The following is a 25,588-nucleotide window of genomic DNA, read 5'->3' as shown; positions in this document are numbered from 1 at the left end:
AGAAAAGACATTTTTCTATCCTTCAAAAGCTCAGATAATTGCCTGTTCTTCAGTCTACTTTCCACAATGTCACTGTGAGCTGGTCTCCCCTGTCTCTGTCCGTCAATTTCGGCCATTTTCCTTTTTAGAGAGTCACAGCTTTGAATCTTTAACTCTTTCTGTGAAGAAATTGACTTTTGAATCATCTTCTATGGCATATAACATATATGAAATCTTCTGCGTATTTCATAGATTTCATTTTGAGGACGACTCATTGGCTTTTGATATTTTCCCTTTTCTGGTTTTACAAATTTAGCTTGATTTATTTTCTTTTCACAATTTTCATGTTTTCTAGCAAAATCAAGCAACTGCGCACATTTAAATAGAGAATCTTTTTGTGACTCAATAACTCGAGATACTGGATTTAAGAATTTGAATTTTTGTACAAAAGTTGTTATCATTTGTTGTAATTTTCCATTTTTGATGAGAGCTTTGTACAACCGTTCAAATATGGGCATGAATGTATATGTACATTCTTTCCTACCAATTCTTACATTTTGTAGATCATCTATGTCTTGGAAATCCTTTGTGGCACAATAAATTAAATATTCTAATGTGTCCGAATCTTTCATTAGGAGAGTCATTTTCACAGGGCATCAAAATTAAACGTCTGGCAAATGTCACAGGAATCCACATTTTAATTAGTTGATTCCTCTCCTCATTGGATAAATCAAACTTATCAGCAAAGCTCTCAAATATCTCTGAATTTCTACAGACGTAGATTTTGACATCATATTTTGGCATGATTTTGTATAATTTTAGCAAATTTTTCTTCACTTTAATTTGAAGTTGGGTCTCGGCAGCTTCTAAGTCCTCTGCTATTTTTAGTGGTCCTTGTACGTCAGCTCCTCCTACGTCACTCATGTCCATTATCATGTCTCTGCCCACATCATCTAATATGTCAGTTTCTCGTATGTCAATCATGTCTCCTCTCATGTCAGTTTTTTGTATGTCCGTCTCTTCCTCAAACGCAAGGTCACCTTCAGTTCTTGTTACAGACACGTGTCTTGCATTTTGTTCAATTTCCACATTACAATCAGTATCACCATTTGACACTATTTCTACACAATTGTCCTGCTTAGACTTCTCTACCACAAGACTATGAAATACATCTACAAACTGTAGAATATTTCTCAATTTTTCTTTGTCTCTATGAAAAGATACCAACTTAGAATCTTAACTGTAAATTCTCCAATTCACATTCTCTATATAAACTAAGCCACAAAACATCTAAGTCAGTTTCGTCAGTATCCTTAAATTTCAATTTACTTTGCTTAGCAAAATAAGAAATTATATCCATATTTTGCTTACCTTCAGATTTTTTAGCTTTTGGTGATCAGCACGTATTATGTTCAGCTCGTCTGATCTTTGTAGTACCTCTGGTGCCTGTCAATCCATCTGGAGAATATATCAGTCCTCAATCTGTAGGCTCTTTCTGATTCTTGTGACAAAGTTAGTGCATTTCCTGTCACGTGAACAACAGCTGTTCAACTCGTCTCTTCTCTCCTCCCTTTGTTCAAGAAGGAAATTCACTTGAAAACATGAAAAATCAGGACTGGCTGAGGCTCGCCAATGTAAAAAAATACTTATATCCGTATAATTTTCTATCGAGGACTTCTTATCAGATGCGATCGATCAAAAACTATATCACGATATTCTTATGAAAAGTATTGATTTATTCTCGGATTGTCCATTAAAAAGAATGATTGCAGTAGTTACATATAATAGTTAAATAGTTACAGAGTGATTGTCCATTTGTCCATAATTAGCTTAATAGTTGAGATTCACCCATCTTTTCTTGGGATCCTGAATGGTAGATTGCGTCTGTCTGTGTCCAGCACGTGTGTCAGGATGACACCATATGTCCGGGTAAAGGACGTGTCTCCTTGGGCCTACATCAGCGGCTGTTTCCTTCACACATAAATTCTCGTCCAGTGTCCTGTGAAATGGCAAGAGCGCGCCCCCTGTCTCTAACATGGGCTTATATAGCCCCCCCATAGCACCTGTTCTTCTGCATATGGCACTGAACTAAAAATACACAAATAGCACATGTCATCTAGAAACCCTAGCACGATGGCTGATTCAATATATGGTACGGAGTTCAGAATTAAGAATAAAATGAATATCTGTAATTAATATTTAACACCTTCCCGCTCCAATCTACATAGGAGATGGCTGTTGCTACTGATAGGATTTTATCTCATTAATGTAAAAAACTGTCTTCACTGAAGACATTGAGACTTTTTGAAAATGAATGATCAGTGCAAGGGGAGATAGAAGCAAATTTCTCTGATAAGATATAATGCAAAGATTTCTTATTTTCACCTGTACAATTGATTTATGAAATAAAAATTAAAAGGACAGTTGCCTTTTAACCTTTTACATTGTAAACTTTTAATTCTGTCAATTACACCAACATCTTTTCTGCCCCTTAAGCCACAGCAATCTGGTGACTAAGGAAGACATATCTCACAAAAAAAATGCTTCCAAGTGATTTATTGGATGAGATGAATGACGATTCTAATACCTGGCTGTGTTGCTGACCTATTAGTCAGAGTTGTAAAGGCAGTAATATTAGCGCACTCACTCAGTTTTAGACACTGAGACAATTGTCAGCAGGACAGGAGTAATGATGATGATTGTGTGGTGGATAATTAGCTACGTAGACAGTGAGTTAAACAGTTTCTTTATTTATTAAACAATAAACCTTTTGCTACTCTCTAAACGGGGATAATTTTTAGACCACTGCTTGTCAAAAAGCCATGGCTTCTTTCGTATTTGCCGCATTTATATAAACGCTAGCAAAGCAGGCATCTAATACAAAAAAATTAGTAAAATTTTAAACATTTTTATAATTTAAAAAATCTGAGTGCAGGGCAGTGTTTAACCCCTTAATAACATCTGACGTACTAATACGCGTCTGTGCCCTGGGACTTAAGAGCCAGACCCGTATTAGTACGTCATCGCGATCGCGCGCACACACAGGCTGTGCGGGCGCGATCGCCGCCAGGTGTCAGCTGATTGTCAAAGCTGACACCCGGTACTATGTGCAGGGAGCGGTCCTGCACCGCTCCCAGCACATTAACCCCTGCGATCGAAGTTGATCGCAGCCGATCGCAGCATTGCGGGGGCAAGGGGAGGTGATTGCAGATACTCACCTCCTCTTCCGGCTTCCAGCGCTGTCTGCAAAGGCTTCCCGGGTATTGCCATGACGACCCGATGTCGTCATGACAACATCCGGGTCACCAGACAGCAGGAAGATTGTTTGGACATGCGCAGTGCATCTCCTAACAATCTTCTCACTGTGCAGCGCTGATAGCCTGTATGACACAGGGATGGTGCTGCATTCCTGTGCCATGCAGGCGATCAGAGAAAAAAAGTGAAAGTCCCATAGTGGGACAAAGTAATAAAGTATAAAAACTGTCAGTAAGTGAAAAAAAATAAAAAAAAATGCAAAAATATAAAAAAATAAAAAATAAAATAATCCACCAAAAATAAAAATATAATGTACCCATCAATAAATATTATTATAAAAAAAACCAAAAAAAACAATAAAAGTACACATATTTGGTATTGCTGCGTCCGGAACAACCTGACCTATAAAACTGTCCCACTAGTTAACCCCTTCAGTGAACACGGTAAAAAAAAAAAAAAAAAAATGAAGCAAAAAACAATGCTTTATCACCATACCGCCAAATAAAAAATGGAATAACACGCGATCAAAAAGACGTATATAAATAAAAATGGTACCGCTGAAAACGTCATCTCGTCCCGCAAAAAACAAGCTGACATACAGCTCCATCAGTCGAAAAATAAAAAAGTTATAGCTCTCAGAATAAAGCTATGCTAAAAAATATTTTTTTCTATAAAATTGCTTTTATTATGTAAAAGTGCAAAACATAGAAAAACGATATAAATGTGGTACCGCTGTAAACGTACTGACCCGAAGAATAAAGCTGCCTTATCACTTTTACCACACGCGGAACAGAATAAAAAAAAAACAATTCCTGAATTGTTGGTTTTTGTTTATTCTGCCTCCCAAAAATCGGAATAGAAAGCGATCAAAAAATGTCACGTGCCTGAAAATGGCACCAATAAAAACATCAGCTCATCCCGCAAAAAACGAGCCGTCACATGACTGTCTGCCAAAATCTGGAAAAATTATAGCTCTCAAAATATGGCGATGCAAAAACTAGATTTTACAAAAAATGCGTCTTTTTGTGTGTGACAGCTGTCAGTCATAAAAACCCCATATGATTCTGGTATTGCTGTAATCACACCGACCAGAAGAATAAAGTTGTCTAATCACTTATACCGCACGAGGAACGGCGTCAAAAATAAACTCTAGGGTTAGGATTGGGTTTGGGGTTAGGGTTGTGCTAGGGTTAGGGTTGTGCTAGGGTTAGGGTTGTGCTAGGGTTAAGGTTGTGTTAGGGTTAGGGTTGTGCTAGGGTTAGGGTTGTGCTAGGGTTAGGGTTGTGCTAGGGTTAGGGTTGTGCTACGGTTAGGGTTGTGCTACGGTTAGGGCTGGGGTTAGGGTTGTAATGGGGTTGGGATTTTTTTCAAAAGTAAGAAAAAAGATGATGATATGGCGACTAGTGTTGAGCGCAAGTGCTCGCTACTTGAGTTTGCATCGGGTGCTCTGGTATGCATTGAGTATCGTGGGTATTTGAGTGACATGCTCGAGTCTCTGCCCCATATGCTTCGCGGCCAAAAAAAACTTTACGGGGATTGCCTGCCATGCACGAGCGATCCCCGCATGTTTTTTTTTGGGTGTCTAATAACCGTGAAACATGCGGAGCAGGGACTCGAGCATGTCACTCGAGCACACGCTGTACATGGTGCATACCTGAGTACCCGATGCAAACTCAAGTAGCGAGCACTTGCGCTCAAGACTAATGACAACTTATTCAATATGATGACCTAATGTAAACAAATTCTGTGTCGTACCTCTGGGTTCAAAATGTTCACTATACACCTTAATAAAATCCTTGAGGGGTATAGTTTCCAAAATGGGGTCACTTGTGGGGGAGCTCCACTGTTTAGGCACATCACGGGCTCTCCAAACGCGACATGGTGTCCGCTAACAAATTGAATGGAAAATCGGCTCAAATTGTTAGCGGACGCCATGTTGCGTTTGGAGAGCTACTGCGTGCACAAACATTGGAGCTCCCCCACAAGTGACCCCATTTTGGAAACTAGACCCAACAAGGCACCTATCTAGATGCATAGTGAGCACTTGGAACCCCCAGGTGCTTCACAAATTGATTCGTAAAAATGAAAACGTGAAAAAAAACACTTTTTCACATTTATGAATCAATTTGTGAAACACCTGGGGGTTCCAAGTGCTCACTATGCATCTAGATAGGTGCCTTGGGGGTGTAGTTTCCAAAATGGGGTCACTTGTGGGGGAGCTCCAATGTTTGGGCACACAGGGACTCTCCAAATGCAACATGGTATCCGCTAACAAATTGTCAGCTCAAATTGTTAGCGGACATCATGTTGCGTTTGGAGAGCCCCTGTGTGCCCAAACATTGGAGCTCCCCCACAAGTGACCCCATTTTGGAAACTAGACCCCCCAAGGCACCTATCTAGATTCATAGTGAGCACTTGGAACCCCCAGGTGTTACACAAATTGATTCATAAATATGAAAAAGTGTTTTTTTTTTCACTTTTTCATTTTTACGAATCAATTTGTGAAGCACCTGGGGGTTCCAAGTGCTCACTATGCATCTAGATAGGTGCCTTGGGGTGTCTAGTTTCCAAAATGGGGTCACTTGTGGGGGAGCTCCAATGTTTGGGCTCACAGGGGCTCTCCAAACGCAACATGATGTCCGCTAACAATTTGAGCCGATTTTCCATTCAATTTGTTAGCGGATACCATGTTGCATTTGGAGAGTCCCTGTGTGCCCAAACATTGGAGCTCTCCCACAAGTGACCCCATTTTGGAAACTAGACCCCCCAAGGCACCTATCTAGATGCATAGTGAGCACTTGGAACCCCCAGGTGCTTCACAAATTGATTCATAAAAATGAAAAAGTGTTTTTTTTTTCACTTTTTCATTTTTACGAATCAATTTGTGAAGCACCTGGGGGTTCCAAGTGCTTACTATGCATCTAGATAGGTGCCTTGGGGGGTTTAGTTTCCAAAATGGGGTCACTTGTGGGGGAGCTCCAATGTTTAGGCACACAGGGGCTCTCCAAACATAACATGGCGTCCGCTAATTATTCAAGCAAATTTTACAATCAAAAAGTCAAATGGCGCTCCTTCCCTTCCGAGCCCCGCCGTGCGCCCAAACAGTGTTTTTTCCCCACATATTGGGTATCTGCGTGCCCAGGGGAAATTGCAAAACAAATTTTGGGGTCCATTTTTTCTTGTTACCTCTGTGAAAATAAAAAAAATTGGGTCTAAAGTAACATTTTTGTGAAAAAAGTTAAATGTTCATTTTTTTCTTCCACATTCAAAAAATTCCTGTGAAGCACCTGAAGGGTTAATAAAGTTCTTGAATGTGGTTTTGAGCACCTTGAGGGGTGCAGTTTTTAGAATGGTGTCACTTTTGGGTATTTTCTGTCATAAAGACCTCTCAAAGTGACTTCAAATGTGATGTGGTCCCTAAAAAAATGGTTTTGTAAATTTTGTTGGAAAAATGAGAAATCGCTGGTCAACTTTTAACCCTTATAGCTCCCTAACAAAAAAAAATTTTGATTCCAAAATTGTACTGATGTAAAGTAGACATGTGGGAAATGTTATTTATTAACTCTTTTTTGTGACATATCTCTCTGATTTAAGGGCATAAAAATTCAAATTTTGAAAATATCAAAATTTTCAAAATTTTCACCAAATTTCCATTTTTTTCACAAATAAACGCAAGTGATATCGAAGAAATTTTACTACAATCATGAAGTACAATATGTCACGAAAAAACAATCTCAGAATCAGGGGGATCCGTTGAAGCGTTCCAGAGTAATTACCTCATAAAGTGACAGTGGTCAGAATTGTAAAAATTGGCCTAGTCATTAACGTGCAAACCACCCTCGGGGCTTAAGGGGTTAATAGGCTGTTTGATCCCACAGGTTACCATCCATTTACTCATAATCATATCCTCCTCAACAATGAAATTGCAATACCAAGGAGAAACAGTCGTTGAATTATGTAAATCATAGGATCGATAGACAGCTTAATGGTATGGAAATGATGGAAAAATGGAAACAAATTTTTCAAAACCTCTTGATTTATTCAGTATCAAGTATAAACACCACCCACGCAAATACATTCGCTTAAAAGCCTTGGCTTCTATCAATGAGGTCAGTAATGGATGCCTTAGGAATCTTCTTTTATGCTGAATACAGTTGGGGACGCAAATCTTCAAAATACACTGTTGATTTCTCCATTTGCAAATGCGACCAATGACGTTTTGATGGAAAAATAAAAAATATGCGGATTTCAGAAAATCATGACACAAACAAGTTGTTTTTTTCTCAGATGGTTCAGAACTCTTATACTTGATAAGTTTGGTATCGCCATATTTGCACTGACTGAATCACACTACCTGGTCATGCTAGTACATTTAGGCCATGTAGGCAGCTCACAGTAGCATGAGCAACATGCAGCCTGCCGTTGTGTTGACAAATGGCCTCTGGGACACTGTGGAGAAATGGCCCCACGACCAAATGAACCTGGAGCTGTTTGTACCTGGAATGAAGATTAAAAGGGTCAGGCTCCTATACATTATGCAAACCCACAGCCAGGGCTGTGGAGTCGGAGTCGTGGAGTAGGAGTCGGTGCTCATTTTGGTGGAGTCGGAGTCAGTATAAAATGGACCGACTCCGACTCCTAAAATATACACTGCTCAAAAAAATAAAGGGAACGCTCAAATAACGCATCCTAGATCTGAATGAATGAAATATTCTCATTGAATACTTGGTTCTGTACAAAGTTGAATGTGCCGACAACAAAATCACACAAAAATCATCAATGGAAATCAAATTTATTAACCAATGGAGGCCTGGATTTGGAGTCACCCCCAAAATTAAAGTGGAAAAACACACTACAGGCTGATCCAACTTTGATGTAATGTCCTTAAAACAAGTCGAAATGAGGCTCAGTATTGTGTGTGGCCTCCACGTGCCTGTTTGACCTCCCTACAATGCCTGGGCATGTTCCTGATGAGGTTGCGGATGGTCTCCTGTGGGATCTCCTCCCAGACCTGGACTAAAGCATCCGCCAACTCCTGGACAGTGTGTGGTGCAACGTGACGTTGGTGGATGGAGCGACACATGATGTCCCAGATGTGCTCAATCGGATTTAGGTCTGGAGAACGGGTGGGCCCGTCCATAGCTTCAATGCCTTCATCTTACAGGAACTGCTGACACACTCCAGCCACATGAGGTCTGGCATTGTCCTGCATTAGAAGGAACCCAGGGCCAACCGCACCAGCATATGGTCTCACAAGGGGTCTGAGGATCTCATCTCGGTACCTAATGGCAGTCAGGCTTCCTCTGGAGAGCACATGGAGGGCTGTGCGGCCCTCCAAAGAAATGCCACCCCACACCATTACTGACCCACTGCCAAACCGGTCATGCTGAAGGATGATGCAGGCAGCAGATCGCTGTCCACGGCTTCTCCAGACTCTGTCATGTCTGTCACATGTGCTCAGTGTGAACCTGCTTTCATCTATGAAGAGCACAGGGCGCCAGTGGCGACTTTGCCAATCCTGGTGTCCTATGGCAATTGGCAAGCGTCCTGCACGGTGTTGGGCTGTGAGCACAACCCCCATCTGTGGACGTCGGGCCCTCATACAACCCTCATAGAGTCGGTTTCTAACCGTTTGTACAGACACATGATCATTTGTGGCCTGCTGGAGGTCATTTTGCAGGGCTCTGGCAATGCTCCTCCTGTTTCTCCTTGCACAAAGGCGCAGGTAGTGGTCCTGCTGCTGGGTTGTTGCCCTCCTACGGCCCCCTCCACGTCTCCTGGTGTACTGGCCTGTCTCCTGGTAGTGCCTCCAGCCTCTGGACACTACGTTGACAGACACAGCAAACCTTCTTGCCACAGCTCGCATTGATGTGCCATCCTGGATGAGCTGCACTACCTGAGCAACTTCTGTGGGTTGTAGAGTCCGTCTCATGCTACCACGAGTGTGAAAGCACAACCCACATTCAAAAGTGACCAAAACATCAACCAGAAAGCATTGGTACTGAGATGTTGATTGTGGTCCCCACCTGCAGAAATACCCCTTTTTTGAGGGCATCTTAATAATTGCCAATAATTTCCATCTATTGTCTATTCCATTTGCACAACAGCATGTGAAATTGATTGTCAGTCAGTGTTGCTTCCTAAGTGGACAGTTGGATTTCATAGAAGTTTGATTTACTTGGAGTTATATTCTGTTGTTTAAGTGTTCCCTTTATATTTTTGAGCAGTGTATAATAAATTGGGTACAGTAGTTTAATGCAGAATGTTCTGAATATTTTTTCATAGGAATTTGGGAAAGTTATGAAATGTCCTATAAATAGCTCTTCTATTCCTGATCTAAGGCTACATTCACACACAGCGTTTTTGCTGTGTTTTTTGAGGATACATTTTACAGCTGCAAAAGTAGATCAGCTTTTTAAAAAACCGCATCACCTGAAAGGTTTTTGAGCTCATATATAATGTTTTCAATAGCAAAAGCAGATTAGAAAAACGCCGCACAAACTGACATGCTCATTCTTTGTGAGAATCCGTTTTCGAGCCCAAAAACGGATCCTCACAAAACGATGTGTCTGAATGTCATATCTTGAAACCAATTGACTTTGCTGGCATGCCCAGAATCACTGCATTTTACTGCAAAAAACGGATCCGCAAAAATGCTCTGTGTGAATCAAGGCCTTAGCCAGCGAGGGGCAGGGGGGGCAGCTGCCCCCTCCTAGAAGCAGGGGCACGCACCTATCAAAACTCACTTGTATGCTGCAGTGCTCCCGTCCTGCACCGGCTGCTGACTGCAGGGGGCAATCTCCCCTCCTTTGTCCTGTCTTCTGCTGTCTTCACCAGAGAGAGGAGGGTGAGGGGTGCCTGCCCTGCACAGGATCTGATTCCTGGGCCCCGAGCTGGAGAAAGTGAAAGTACTACTGCTCATCTCTGTCACAGGAAGGTAACTAATGCTAATATTGTATGTGATTATTATGTGCTCTCTGTACAATGTGTGAACTATATGTGCGTTATATGCAATGTACTATTTGCTGTCTGTAGCTGTCATCTGTCTATCACACTCTATCCCTCCATGTATTCATCTATCTATCCATCCCTCTATCTATCCATCTATCCGTTCATCTATCCTTTCATTTATCCCTCCAGCTATCCATCTATATGGCTATCTATCATCTATCTATCCATATATTTATTCATCCATCCATCCATCCCTGTATCTATCTATCTCTCCCTCCATCTGTCCATCCCTCTATTTACCTATCCATCCCTCTATTTACCTATCCATCCCTCTATTAATCTATCTATTCCTCCATCTATCCCACTATCTATCCAACCCTCCATCTATCTATCTATCCATCCCTCTATGACTTTATCTATCTATTTAAATATAAGCAATATATGTCGGAGTCGTGGAGTCGGAGTTGGTGTAAGGGAAATTGAGGAGTCTGAGTCGCAGGTTTGGCTTACCGACTCCACAGCCCTGCCCACAGCATAACCTTGAGAGGAGGACCGGTGTAATGTTTCCACCTTCACATTACACAGTCTGTGTTTGTGACACCTTTGCGACCAGATAATGTAAAATTACATCATATGGTTATGCCAAGTGTATGGAAGCGGGTTCAGTATTTGCTATGTCCAGCAGATTCTAGCTGTGTTACACAGTCAGCATCTGCCTGCAGCAGCAGCGTCTGGAACTTACCCAATCGCTGCAGTTTAGCTATTGAAATGCCGCTGTCAATCATTGACAATGGTATTAAAATGATATCATTGCTGGTGTGTAAGATTATCAGCTTTCATCGGCTCATGGCTACTGGATCGTGGGAAATCAGTGGGTTATAATGGCAGCCGGGCACCTGCTGAAGGCCCCCATCATTGCAATGTTGATCTTCATGTGATGCTCAGTCACAGACTGGGCCTCATGAAGATCACAATTTACATTATGTACTCCAATACAGTGGTCACAGCTTTAAAGGAGTTTTCCCATGAACGAAAGTTCATTTTAATCAATATATTTTGGAATAATAATAATTTCCACAATTGGATGTGTTTAAATAAAATGTCCCTGTGCTGAGTTAAACTTAAAATGTGTGTAATGGCTGTGCCTGACCGTATACAGAACATGGTCTGATCATACCACATCTCCTGGGCAGGAGAGGAAGCAAAAGAGTATACAGACAGGACAGCAGGGGATCACAACTGATTCTTTTTGGGAGGTAAAACATTTCACTGCCTGTTTTTAAATATTGTTTTACTTCAAAGAAAGAATCCTCTGTGTTCCCCTGCTGTAATATCTGTATACTCCTTTGCTTTCTCCCCTGCCCAGGAGCTGTGGTATGATCAGACCATGTTCCTGTACGGTCAGACACAGCCATTACACAGTACACAGCAGGGCACATTTATAAGATTATCTCAGCACAGGAACATTTTATTTAAACACAACCAATTCTGGGACTTATTATCATTCCAAGATCTATTGATTAACATGAACTTTTGTTCGTGGGAAAACTCCTTTATGTCTCTTAAGGAGAGTAAAACAATAAAGTAAAAAAAAATGTTTTTTAAACTATAAAAAAATTAAAAAAGCTAATAATGTTTTAATCACTCCCCTTTTCCCATTTTAAAAAATTAAGAAATAAAAACTTAAATAATGGCATTGTAAAAGTCCATCTAGCAAGTTATAAAATTATTTTAGCCATTCATACCATTGAAATGTAAAAAAGAATCGTTTTGTCGTAGAGAAAAATAGTATTAATAAAAATTTAAGCTCAATGCGCAGAAATCAAGCCCTCGCACAGCTCCATTGATAGAAAAATAAGAAAAGATATGGGTCTCAGAAAATGACGACACAAAGTATTTTTTTTTTTATAGCAAATTTCTTAATTTTTTTTAACCATTAAAATGTAAAAAAAAACTTTATAGGTTTAGTATTGCCATACTCACACTGACCTGAAGAATCATACACCACGTCATTTTTACTGCTTGGTGAATGCTGTAAAATCAAAAGCCCCAAAACACTAGCAGAATTCCCTTTTTTCCCCTATTTTATCACACTTGGATTTTGTTTCTAATTTTTCAGTACATTACATGATAAAGTGAATGGTGTTGTTAAAAACAACACATCATCCTGCTAAAAACAAGCTCTGATATGGCTATTAGTGATGAGCGAGCATACTCGTTTAACCCTTTCACCGAGTATCTTTGACGTCCTTGAATACTATGTTTGAGTCCCTGCGTCTGCATGATTTATAACTGTTACACAGCGTAAACACATATGAGGATTCCCTAACAAACAGGCAATCCCGGAATGTGTTTAGGATGTGTAACAGCCATAAATCATGCAGACGCAGGGACTCAAACATAATATACCAGCACGCTAAAGATAATCAGGAAGCACCCGAGCATGCTCGGTGAAAGGGTTATGGCTCTTGGAAGAAGGGGAATAAAAAATGAAAGTGCAAAAACTGAGAATATCAAGGTGTAGAAAGGTTTAAAGAGCTTGAAAAGTGTTCAGTACAATCCTAGGAGACCTCAGAGTATTCTACATGTGTTTTCAGGGCAGTTGGAAGCATTGCAGTATTCAGATTTGCTGCAAATCGTTTTTTGTGGAAAATTCCATTAAGCTGGCGAATTTGAATTTGAAAAGATTCGATCATCTCTAATATGTATTGTTTATTTGTTATTGTATTGAAGGAAACTGAATCTCTTTATACGATTTGGGCAGTTTTCGGATCACCATTGTGCTTTAGTGAACATAGATACCGGTAGCAGCTTACGCTGTGTTCCCGATTTCAATCCCTTCTTCAACAAATGTCCATATAGAATTGTATAAAGAAGCCTGGGCCATTGTTCATAGATGAAATCATGAAAAACCTTTTTAGTTTTGCCTCAAGTGTTGACAAATGTTGACATGATGTGTTCATTATCAGTACGCTGGAGGCTGGTTAGTTTGATGTTGGGAATTTCTTCAATTAAATAAAATGATGTGATGAATTTGGACGATAATGGACAGTTTTCTAAATGCACAAAACAGTGACATACCCAGACATCGAGGGGCTCCATAGTAAAAGTCCTAATTAGCTTTCCTTTCCCCTTATGATGCTGCCACAGTGACCGCAATACAGTATAATACCTTTCACAGCACGATGCTCCTAAAATGCCCCCACACAGTATGATGGTTCCTACAGCCCCTCTATACACAACATGATAACCCAACAGCTCCCATAGGCAGTATGAGGGCCACCAAACACAGAATGATGTAGTATGCGGACCCTCACACACAGTATGATGGTCAGCACGCCCTCTAAAGGCAGTATGAGGACTCCAGCCTCTGTGCACAGTAAAAAGTCCCCCCACAGCTCCCGACACAGTATGAGGGCCCCTACACAATATTGGGGTCTCTACACCCAATATGATGTCTCCAACAGCCATAACAGGCAGTAGGAGGGCCCGTATACAATATGATGTGCCACCACAGCCCTCAACAGTATGAGGGCCTCCATAGCCCACCACATAGTATGAGGGCCCCACAGTCCCAATGTGGGATCCTATTGATCCTCACATATTGAGGGCTCCCACACACAATATGAAGTCCCCCACAGGCAGTATGAGGGGACCCAAATGCCCCCCACTGTCCCCAACAGAGTAGGACCTCCACACACAGTTTAATGTCCCTGCAGCCCCCGCCCCCCACTCACACAGTATGATGCAATTCCAAGGTATCATGTCCCCCACAAGTACTGACAATAATAATAATAAAAAAAAAAACTGTTCACCTTCCGCCAATCTTCCGAGGCCTGCTGTGGTCAGTGCATTGTGCAGACTGAGGCTCCATCCACACAGGAGGCGCAATCTAATGACGTAATCGCACTTGCTATGCTGAGTCACTCTCACAGGCATAGTGGTGCAGCAGGGAGCTCATGGCTCCCTGCTATATCGTTCTATTCAACAGATGAGTCATACCGATGCAGATACTGTTGAAAGTGCAAAGGCAGGTGGGGAGAGTTGGGGCGCTAAGACTTGACACTGGAATCCTCCTGCTCACGGGTCACATAGTGGCCATGTGGTTTTCAGCTATGGACAATACGCCCCTGGCACAAGGCCTCCCGGCCAAGCGTATGTTTGTTTCATTCTCTATAGGGCAGTAGTCAGTCATACTTCTATTTCCTTACAGTAAATATCCATTTACAAAGCCATGCAGGAAACAGAATATTTAATGGCAAAAATACTGTATATTCGCCACCCTAATTATAAGGAGTGTAGCTTTTAGTGCCTTTGGTGCACTAATAACAATTATTCTATAGCATGCAACCTTCTATTACTTTACTTAAATGGTATTGTAGGTACATTGTTGATATGGCATAATAGTAGGAACTAAGTAAGTTTTGTGCACCACTTTTCTCAGAGACTATGAAAGTAAACTGCCAGTTGTGCTTTATCAGTCATTTACTTGAGACAACAGCTAAAAGAAAATCATTATCCATTTCCCATTGAAAATAAATGTATCAGTTATTGCAGACTGTGCAGCCTTAACAATAGTTACATGGTTCAAGGCAGGAGAGTTTTATTTTCATCAGAACTTAAATCATGAATGTTTTCTATAATCTGCCACTCTACTTAAATATAACACTGGTAAAATTTTGATTAGTATACATTATGAAAGTTTAGAAATGTAAAAAATTCCAGACTAGAAGTAATGAAAAGCATTAGGATTTCTTCCATTCAGACTTCTATTCAATATCTCTTGCAGCTATAAGTATTTTTAAAACATTCTGAACCCTAAGTCCATGTCCATTGTGCAGCCAGTCCTGAACCCGAAGTCCATGGCCCTTGTGCGGGCAGTCCTGAACCCGAAGTCCATGGCCCTTGTGCTGCCAGTCCTGAACCCGAAGTCCCTGGTCCTGGTGCTGCCAGTCCTGAACCTAAAGTCCCTGGTCCTGGGGCGGCCATTGCCCAAACTTCATCCCCAGGTCCGTGTGTGGCCAGTCCCTCAATCAGTATCTTAGACCCGTGTGTTTGAACATGTGCCTATCCGAGTACCCTATCTGAGTACCCCGTATACCAGGACTGCTAGAACCAGTCTCCGAATCAGCCCTGTCCGAGTCTCCGTGTCAGTAACCGTGCTGGAGAGGAACCAGAACTTATTAGTCTGAACGGAGCACTAGTCCTTTTCGTGTCTGCGTACCTGACCCCTGGGGTCAGCAGCTGCAGTACCAGGAACAGACTAGGAGTGGTACCTGGTGGCTATCTGCAGCCAAGCTTGACTCCATCATCAGGAGCTCTATTGAACATCTGGTAGCCGCCTAGCTATGCCCCTCCTAGGTAACCCGGAGAGGGTGCTTCACTTGCATGTTGTATCACAGCAACACTAAGTATGCCATTAGGGAACACAAGTGTTGTGAAGTGTTCTACTTGGTTTTCAGGAATATTTTGGTACGTGACCTCCATTTATATGCCATGATACAAAATTTTCCAGTATATCATTCTCAAGACCATCACATTGCCTCTGCTAGCTTGTCTTCTATAGTATTCTGGTGCCATATGTTCCTTAAGGGTCTTGTCCACTACTAGGGCAACCCCTGAATGTTTTAATCCGTTAAAATAAAAAATAGTTAAACTAACCTTTGGTCTCTCCCTCTCCCTCTATCCCCCTCTCTTTTTCTCTCTCTTTCTCTCTAATTCAAATTCAAATAGGCTTTATTGGTGGGACCAAAATACAATTAGTGTTGCCAAAGCAAGAAAAAATAAGTGTGACGGGGGAGGGGAATGGGGTTATGTGGATGGGATGTTGGGGGGCACAATTTGGGCAGTAATAGTTAATTGGGGGGGGGGGTCTTACGTTCCTCTCAGCCTATGACATGTGATGACATATTGGTTGCTATCTCCACTGTTGATTCCTCTTTCCCCAGTAGGATGCAGAGTTTCCTCTCCTCGTCCATTGATGGGAAGTTCGGGATGTGAGTGGAGAGTCTCTGGAAGTGGGAAGCCCTCACTGCTGAGTATTTGTTGCAGTGCAGCAGGAAGTGCGCCTCGTCCTCCAGGGCCCCCTGCTGGCAGTGCTGGCACAGTCTGTTCTCACACGGCGTGTATGTCTGTCAGTGCCTCCCTGTTTCCACCTCTAGGCTGTGAGCACGCAGTCTGTACAGACTCAGGGTCTGCCTGTCTTTGGGGTGGCGTAACCTCTCCAGATATGGGGCCAAAATGTAGTCCCTCCACAGTGACCGGTAGATGGTGAGTTTCTGGGCGTTATTGAATTCACTTTTCCATCCCTTTATGTATCGCTTCTTGCAGCTCTCTGAGGTCCCCTTTATTTGGGCTTTTGTCAGGGTGTGTTGCTGACTTTGACTGGACTTGCTGCCGGGGTTCCTGGCTTGCTCTGGGCTCCAGCTCTGTAGATCTTTATGATGGTAGGAGCTGGGGTTGCTGCTCTGTATGTGCGCCTGGTGTGATAGTGCCCTCTTGTGTATAGTGAGCCATATGGGGAATCGGCCCAGCTCTTCCCTACAGGTTATGTTTGAGGTGCTACAATGGACCTGGAGGAGATATTTGCAGAACTCCAGGTGGAAGACTTCGGTTGGGCTGAGATCCCACTTTGTTTGGTCTGGGTAGGTCTCTGGGCCCCATACTTTACTGCCGTACAGCAGTATAGGGGTGATGACGCTGTCAAATATCTTAAGCCAGACTCTCACCCGTGGTTGGTGGTGGTACAGTTGTCTTCTGATGGCTTGAGGCTCCCGGTTTGGCTTAGCTCCAGACCGAGATAGGTATAACTGCTGGTCTTCTCCAGCGTGGAGCCGCGTGAGCATGTAGCCATCTCTCTCTCTCTCTTTCTCTCTCTCCTCCCGAATTTTGCCTGGAAGTTCAGCATCAGACACTAGGTTTTACAGTTCGTGTTTGCTCATCTCTAAACCTGATTCATCTTGCCATATTATCTTCTTCTACAACCCCTGGCAAAAATTATGGAATCACCGGGCTCGGAGGATGTTCATTCAGTTGTTTAATGTTGTTGAAAAAAAGCAGATCACAGACATGGCACAAAACTAAAGTCATTTCAAATGGCAACTTTATGGCTTTAAGAAACACTAAAAGAAATCAAGATAAAAAATGTGGTACTCAGTAAGGGTAATTTTTTTCAGACCAAGCAGAGGGAAAAAATTATGGAATCACTCAATTCTGAGGAAAAAATTATGGAATCATGAAAAACAAACACCTAAAAGAACACTCCAATACATCAATAGTATTTTGTTGCACCACCTCTGGCTTTAATAACAACTTGCAGTCTCTGAGGCATGGACTTAATGAGTGACAAACAGTACTCTTCATCAATCTGGCTCCAACTTTCTCTGACTGCTGTTGCCAAACCAGCTTTGCAGGTTGGAGCCTTGTCAAGGACCATTTTCTTCAACTTCCACCAAAGATTTTCAATTGGATTGAGATCCGGACTATTTGCAGGCCATGACATTGACCTTATGTGTCTTCTTTCAAGGAATGTTTTCACAGTTTTTGCTCTATGTCAGGATGCATTATCATCTTGAAAAATGATGTCATCATCCCCAAACATCCTTTCAATTGATAGGATAAGAAAACTGTCCAAAATATCAATGTAAACTTGGGCATTTATTGAAGATGTAATGACAGCCATCTCCCCACTGCCTTTACCTGACATGCAGCCCCATATCATCAATGACTGTGGAAATTTGCATGTTCTCTTCATGCAGTCATCTTTATAAATCTCATTGGAATGGCACCAAGCAAAAGTTCCAGCATCATCTTCTTGCCCAATGCAAATTTCCGATTCATCACTGAATATTACTTTCATCCAGTCATCCACAGTCCACGATTGCTTTTCCTTAGCCCATTGTAACCTTGCTTTTTTTCTGTTTAGGTGTTATTGATGGCTTATGTTTAGCTTTTCTGTATGTAAATCCCATTTCCTTTAGGCGGTTTCTTACAGTTTGGTCACAGACATTGACTCCAGTTTCCTCCCATTCGTTCCTCATTTGTTTTGTTGTGCATTTCCTGTTTTGGAGACATATTGCTTTAAGTTTCCGGTCTTGATGCTTTGATGTCTTCCTTGGTCTACCAGTATGTTTGCCTTTAACAACCTTCCCATGTTGTTTGTATTTGGTCTAGATTTTAAACACAGGTGACTGTGAACAACCAACATCTTTTGCAACATTGCGTGATGATTTACCTTCTTTTAAGAGTTTGATAATCCTCTCCTTTGTTTCAATTGACACCTCTCGTGTTGGAGCCATGATTCATGTCAGTCCACTTGGTGCAACAGCCCTCCAAGGTGTGATCACTCCTTTTTAGATGCAGACTAACGAGCAGATCTAATTTGATGCAGGTGTTAGTTTTGGAAATAAAAATGTACAGGGTGATTCCATAATTTTTTCCTCAGAATTGAGTGATTCCAAATTTTTTTCCCTCTGCTTGGTCTGAAAAAAATTACCCTTACTGAGTACCACATTTTTTATCTTGATTTCTTTTAGTGTTTCTTAAAGCCATAAAGTTGCTATTTGAAATGACTTTAGTTTTGTGCCATGTCTATGATCTGCTTTTTTTCAACAACATTAAACAACTGAATGAACATCCTCCGAGCCCGGTGATTCCATAATTTTTGCCAGGGGTTGTAGAAGCCACTTTTGATCCTCATGTGACATTTGCAGGTGCTTTGGTGGTAGACAGAGATCAGCATGGACAACCTGACTGGTTGGTGGCTACACAGCTCCATAAACCTCAGGCTGTGATGCACTGTGTTTTCTGAAGCTTTTCTATCATAGACAGAATTAACTGTTCCAGCAGTTTGTGCTACGTCTGCTTTTTTGCGGGATCGGATCAGGCAGACAACCCTTTTCTACACATCATTAAGACCTAGGACCCCATGACCCTTTCACCAATTCACTGGCTGCCCTTGCTTGGACCATTATTTTGTATGTATTAATCACTACATCCTGGGAATACCCCACAAGACCTGCTGTTTTGGATATGGTCTGACCTAGTTATATCGCCATTACAAGTTAGCCCCTGTTGAAGCTGAAGAGAACCCTAGGTTTTCACAGTGAGCCAAATGAAGTAGGATAACTTCAATTAGTTATGATGTTAGCAGTTCCAAACAGTAGATCTGAATAGAAACCAGCAGATGGCGGTAATGTTTCACTTTCCCTTTCTGTAAATTACTTCCACTAAATTTAATTAAATAGATGCAGCCAGAACATTTCCGTCTCAGCCTGATTGAATTCATAGATTTATAAACCCTAATTCATGCAGTTTTATGTTTTTTACTGTCTCTTCATTATTGCTTGTGTCTTCATTTTTATATTAAATTGGTAAAATAGGTGGAGAGACAGGTCTTTCTGTACTCCGAACACCACATTTGGACATATATGCTGTAATTCAGGCGATGTTAATCTTCACAGAACGTATACTCAAAATTGCTCATAAGTCATAAAGATCATAAATTGCAATTTTTGGAAAATTAATATGTGGCCCCTTCAGTAATAAAAACATCAGACTTATCTAGTGCAGTTAAAAAGCTGCAACTTCTTAGAATTGGATATTCATTTGTTTATATGACAATAATGTCTGGTATTGAAGAGAAATGGGTGCATGGCTTATTTTGACATTATATTGGTTGTGCACTACTTGTCCAGGCTTGGGGCTGCAGACATGTGAATCCTCACAGTGCGAGCTGTCAGGATTCTCCAGTGCAGGTGCTGGGATCGAGAGGTCATATGACCACAATACACTTGCATTGAGCAAGGCCGCGTACGACTAGTCGGCACATGTCCGCATGCATGCAAGTCACATACTCGCCTGCCCCCTCCTAGCGCCTGCTTCGGAGAATCCTGACAGCGTGCACACTGTGAGGATTCACAAGTCTGCAGTCACATAGAGTAACTGTAGACCTGAAGCCCTAGCCTGGACAACCCCTTTAACTGTTTTTGTGCCCCTCATAAGGTAAAACACTTCATACATACCTCCTGGACTGTCATTGTCCCTGCAATGACGGAGTTGTGTCCCCTGGTTTCCAATGACATTATTTCACTTGAAGGCTGCAGCCAATCAGACTGAATGTCCATTCTGTTTGAATTATAAAGGCTACCGTCGATCAGTGGCTGCATTGGATACGGCACGAGCATTTCAAGAATGATCTTTTCTGGGCTATTTTAACTTAAAGGAGTTGTACACTATTTAGATACTATTGACCTGTCTGCCGGGTAGGTCATAAATGTTAGTTCAGACACCCAGCACCTCCACCGATTAGCTTTGCAGCGGAAAATGGATGTAAGCAATATACAAATCTGAAACACCATGGCTTCATAAAGTGTAGTGGCCATTCTCAGCTGCTGCAGCTCATCTCTTATTGAAGTAAATAGGAGCTGAGCTGCAGTACCCGAGAATGGCAACTACACACTTGGTGGGGGTCTGGACTCCCACTGATCGTATATTGATGACGTATCCTAAGGATATGTCATTAATATCTAGGTAATGGGCAACTGCTTTAAAATCGCATTTAACATTTGGTCTGTAGCCTACTGTATGTGATTGCCTTGTAGAAACAATAGATCAGCATGGGTATGAACTGCAGGCACAGATTGGCTGTCTAGTAGTGCTTTCACAGTACAATAGTTTTATGCTGTTTTTACCTGCTATGTTGGTATAGGCTGTGCCTTTACACACCAATTGAAGGCAGCATTTTTTTTCTGTACATTGTGTCCCTGTCCTGAAGATAGAATTTACTGTTCCCAGCTACTATGTTTTACTTTTATATGTAAGGACTAGCTTATGTCATTGTTGTTTGCTTATTTCTTTTGATTTTTAATTTTCGTTTTTGTTTTGTTTGGGTTGAAATTTTGGTAGCTTCTGAAAAAGTTTCTAGGTTTCTGATAGTTATTGTTTCAAGGTACGGTGTTATTGACTTGCAGTGATTATCATGAAGCACATATTTGATCTGATCAGTCAGGTTTTTTTTTTTAAATATAGAGTAATGCAACATGCTATAGATACAGTATGTATGTGTACATGCATACATAAATACATACATACATACAGTGGTGAAAATAAGTATTTGATGCACTGCCGATTTTGCAAGTTTTCCCACCTACAAAGAATGGAGAGTTCTGTAATTTTTATCGTAGGTATACTTCCACTGTGAGAGACAGAATCTAAAAATAAAAAACAGAAAATCACATTGTATGACTTTTAAATAATTAAATTGCATTTTATTGCTTGAAATAAGTATTTGATCACCTACTAACCAGAAAGAATTCTGGCTCTCCCAGACCTGTTAGTTTTTCTTTAAGGGTATGTGTGCACGTTCAGCATTTGATTGCAGAAAAGGTTTCTGCATCTCTTGGCAGGAAAAACGCGCGTTTTGCTTCGATTTTTGTGCGTTTTTGATGCGTTTTTGTACAGCAATGAATTCTTTTTGGAGCTAAATAAAGATATTTGAAGTAGGACATCGCTTTAACTCTTGGATTACCGTGAGACCTGGGGTGAGTATATTGGTTAATTTAAATGATTAAAGACTGTGTCTGTTATATTTCAAATAAAGTGTTTTATTCTCAGTGTGTGTGTTTATTTAACTCTTTTTACTTTACTTTACTTAGGTTTAGTAATGAAAATGTCTGATTGACACCTCTTCATCACTAAACAAAGGGCTTGATGTCAGCTAATACCATAAACCTTAATCCCATTAGTATTCCCATTCATGTAATTTCTGGGGTAGCTGAGAGCTGCTATTTTTAGCCTCGGAAGGTGCCATTAGGCAAACATGTTCCCTGGCTATTAATAACAGCTCACAGCTGTTTGGTTAGCTGCTATGTCCACACGATCAGCAACTAGCAGCGCTTTGGACGCCTCGTATTTTAGCTGCATCCAAAACGCTGTGTTCTAATGCTGCACTTTTGTTGTCAATACATGTGGATCCACCTCATGTAATGAAATTTCAATCGGTCAAAATCTGCAGCTACAGAAATTGACATGCTGCAGGTGAGTTTGTGTACTTGTCCACGATCAGGAGCCGCTGCGAGTTTGAAGCTGCGTGTTTATGCAGCGTCAAACCCGCAGCGGCCAGATGTTACAGCATAGTGGATGGTATTTCTAGAAATCCCGTGTCCACTATGCGTGCATCTGGGGCTGCGGATCACCCGCGGACACTGACATGCGGCACATCTTTCAGGACCACAGCATGTTAAATTCCCTTTTGGAGTTGCTAGTCTCCACAGCAGAAATTTGCCCACTAGAATGTATTGAATGCTTTAAATCCGCATGGTTCAGTGAACACATGCTGATTTACCTGCGTTCGATAGAACGCAGCAAAAATATGCTGCGTCCAAAGCGCTGCTACGTCCGGATCGTGGGCACATAGCCTAAAATGAAAAAAAAATGGTGTTGGCTCCCGCATCATTTTCATTACCAGCAGAGGGAAAGCCAATCACTGGAGGCTGATATTACTAGCTGGGGAAGGGGCCATTAGCCACAAATGTTCCCTGGCTATTAATAACAGCCCACAGCTTTTTGCTTAGCCTTCACTGGCTAGATTACAGGGATTACCCCAGAAAAAAATTGACGTAGGGTCCCCCTATAAAATCTAACCAGCAAAAGCTAAATAGACAGCTGCGGACTGATATTAATAGCCAGGGAAGGGGCCATGGCTCCTAGCCCCCTCTGAAGCTAATATCAGCCCTCAGCGGCCACAGAACTGGCGCATCCATAAGATGCGCCAAATCTGGTGCTTAGCCTCCGCTCTTCCCACTTTGGAGAGACAGCCCAATTACTAACCCCGTAGTAAAGGTTTTGAAATAAACACACGGCCAGTATAAAGTCTTTTATTTGAATAAAATTCCACACAGTTTTAAAAATTTATTACAAAATAAAAAACACCATATACTCACCTAACACCCAATCCCCAAAGCATTCGTCTCCTGTAAAAAAAAAAATCAAAAATAAAAAACAACCATATCCCTCACCTGTCCGCCGTCATGACGTATTCCACAGTGTCCCATGATGATCTGGGTCACTTCTACTGCAGCCACATCAGTAATCACTGATATCACTGTTGTAGAAGGCAGCACTGTATACACTGACACTCCTGTCAGTGTATAGCCGGCTGCCTGGTGATCGGACCGCCATGGGACACTCGGGGTGGCGGTGGACAGGTGAATATAAGGTGTTTTTTTTTATTTTAACTTTTTTTTTTTTACACAGCGAACAGATGCTGGCTGGGGAGACTACTCCTCCCCTCAGCCGCGCCTGCTCCCGCTATTGTCAGCGGGAGCAGCCGTGGGATGATGGGAGGAGTAGTCTCCCGTGGGCAATTCTTTGTGCCTTTTTGCCACCTTTTTGACTCATTGACTTGAATTGAGTCAGTCAAATACGCAGCAAACATCTGCAGCAAATACGCAAATATTTTTATACCTGCGTTTTTGCTGCGGATTTGACTAACTCAAAGTCAATGGCTGAAAAACACTGCATAAACGCACAAAGAATTGACATGCTGCAGATTTAAACGCAATGACAATCCTGACAGGTAAATTCCTGATCATGTGCACAGCACTTCAGGATTGTCATTGCATCAGCTGGCACATGGATCACCTAGCATTTTTGGCCCATTTCCACACTGAAAAAAACGCTGCGAAAACGCACCAAAAGCACACATTGTACACATAGCCTAAGAAGCCCTCCTACTCTGCACTCATTGCCTGTATTAATTGCACCTGGTTGAACTTGTTACCTGTTTAAAAGACACCTGTCCACATAATCAATCACACTCCAACCTCTCCAACATGACCAAGCCCAAAGAGCTGTCTAAGGACACCAGCGACAAAAGACCTGCACAAGGCTGGGATGGGCTACAGGACAATAGACAAGCAGCTTGGTGAGAAGGCAGCAAGTGTTGGCACAATTATTAGAAAATGGAAGAAACACAAGATGACTGTCAATCTTCCTTGGTCTGGGGCTCCATGCAAGATCTCGCTCCGTGGGGTAAGGATGATTCTGAGAAAGGTCAGGAATCAGCCCAGAACTACACGGGAGGACCTGGTCAATAACGTGAAGAGAGCTGGGAACACAGTCTCAAACATTACCATTAGTAACACAGTACGCCGTCATGGATTAAAATCCTGCAGGGCGCGCAAGGTCCCCCTGCTCACGCCAGCTCGTGTGCAGGCCCGTTTGAAGTTCGCTCATGATTATCTGGATGATCCAGAGGAGGCATGGGAGAAGATCATGTGGTCAGGTGAGACCAAAATCAATAATGGTATTAACTTCACTCACTGTGTTTGGAGGAAGAAGAAGGATGATTATAACCCCAAGAACACCGTCCCAACTGTGAATCATGGTGGGGGAAACATCATACTTTGGAGGTGCTTTTCTGCAAAGGGGACAGTATAACTGCACCGTATTGAAGGGAGGGTGGATGGGGTCATGTATCATGAGATTTTGGCCAATAACCTCCTTCCCTCAGTCAGAGCATTGAAGATGGGTCGTGGCTTCCAGCATGAAAATGATCTGAAACACACATCCAGAGCAACTAAGGAGTGGCTCTGTAAGAAGCATTTCAAGGTCCTGGAGTGGCATGGCCAGTCTACAGACCTGAACACAATAGAAAATCTTTGGAGGGAACTGAAACTCAATGTTGCCCAGCGACAGCCCCGAAACCTGAAAGATCTGGAAAATATCTGTATGGAGGAGTGGGTCAAAATCCCTGCTGCAGTGTGCGCAAACTTGGTCAAGAACTACAGGAAACGTCTGACCTCTGTAATTGCAAACAAAGGTTTCTGTACCAAATATTAAGTGCTGTTTTTCTATTGTATCAAATACTTATTTAATGCAATAAAATGCAAACTAATTATGTAAAAATCATATAATGTGATTTTCTGGATTTTTCTTTTTAGATTCTGTCTCTCACAGTTAAAGTGTACCTACAATAAAAATTACAGACATCTTCATTCTTTGTAGGTGGGAAAACTGGTAAAATCATCAGTGTATCAAATATTTTCCCCACTGTGTGTGTATTAATGGTGCTTTAGTATGACAATTACATTGTTTCTGTTGATTTGTCACTGAATTGTCATTTGACTGATGTTCCCTTAGGCTAAAAATAATTAAACTGGCACTAGGCAGGCATACTTTTATAGTAACTAATATTGTACAATTCACAGGGGTTTCTTTCCCAAACCTGCCGTGTGCTTTACATGACATATTCTTACATTATTTCTTATTGATATAAACCATTTTGTGTAAAACCAGTAGGAAGCTTGTAAGAATGTGAGTTAAAACAATTCCCCGATGAAGTACTAACCAGTTTGTTTTAGTACATTGCAATGTAAGGTGTATGGCTTCCGATCAAAGCTCA

The 25,588-nt window shown here is 41.7% G+C and overlaps 1 protein-coding gene across 4 annotated transcripts in view; it reads left to right on the top strand.

Moving 5' to 3' along the window:
* Positions 1–25,588, top strand: part of CUEDC1 (CUE domain containing 1) — a 169,553-nt gene that overhangs the window by 125,070 nt on the left and 18,895 nt on the right. The gene's annotated exons all lie outside the window — the stretch shown is intronic.

This window comes from Phyllobates terribilis, unplaced genomic scaffold (assembly GCF_046119375.1).
Source record: "Phyllobates terribilis strain yellow unplaced genomic scaffold, ASM4611937v1 Scaffold_2__4_contigs__length_985480577, whole genome shotgun sequence".
Classification (NCBI taxonomy): Eukaryota; Metazoa; Chordata; class Amphibia; order Anura; family Dendrobatidae; genus Phyllobates; species Phyllobates terribilis.
The sequence above is the reverse complement of the archived record's forward strand: the minus strand, read 5'-3'. Positions and strand labels throughout refer to the sequence as shown.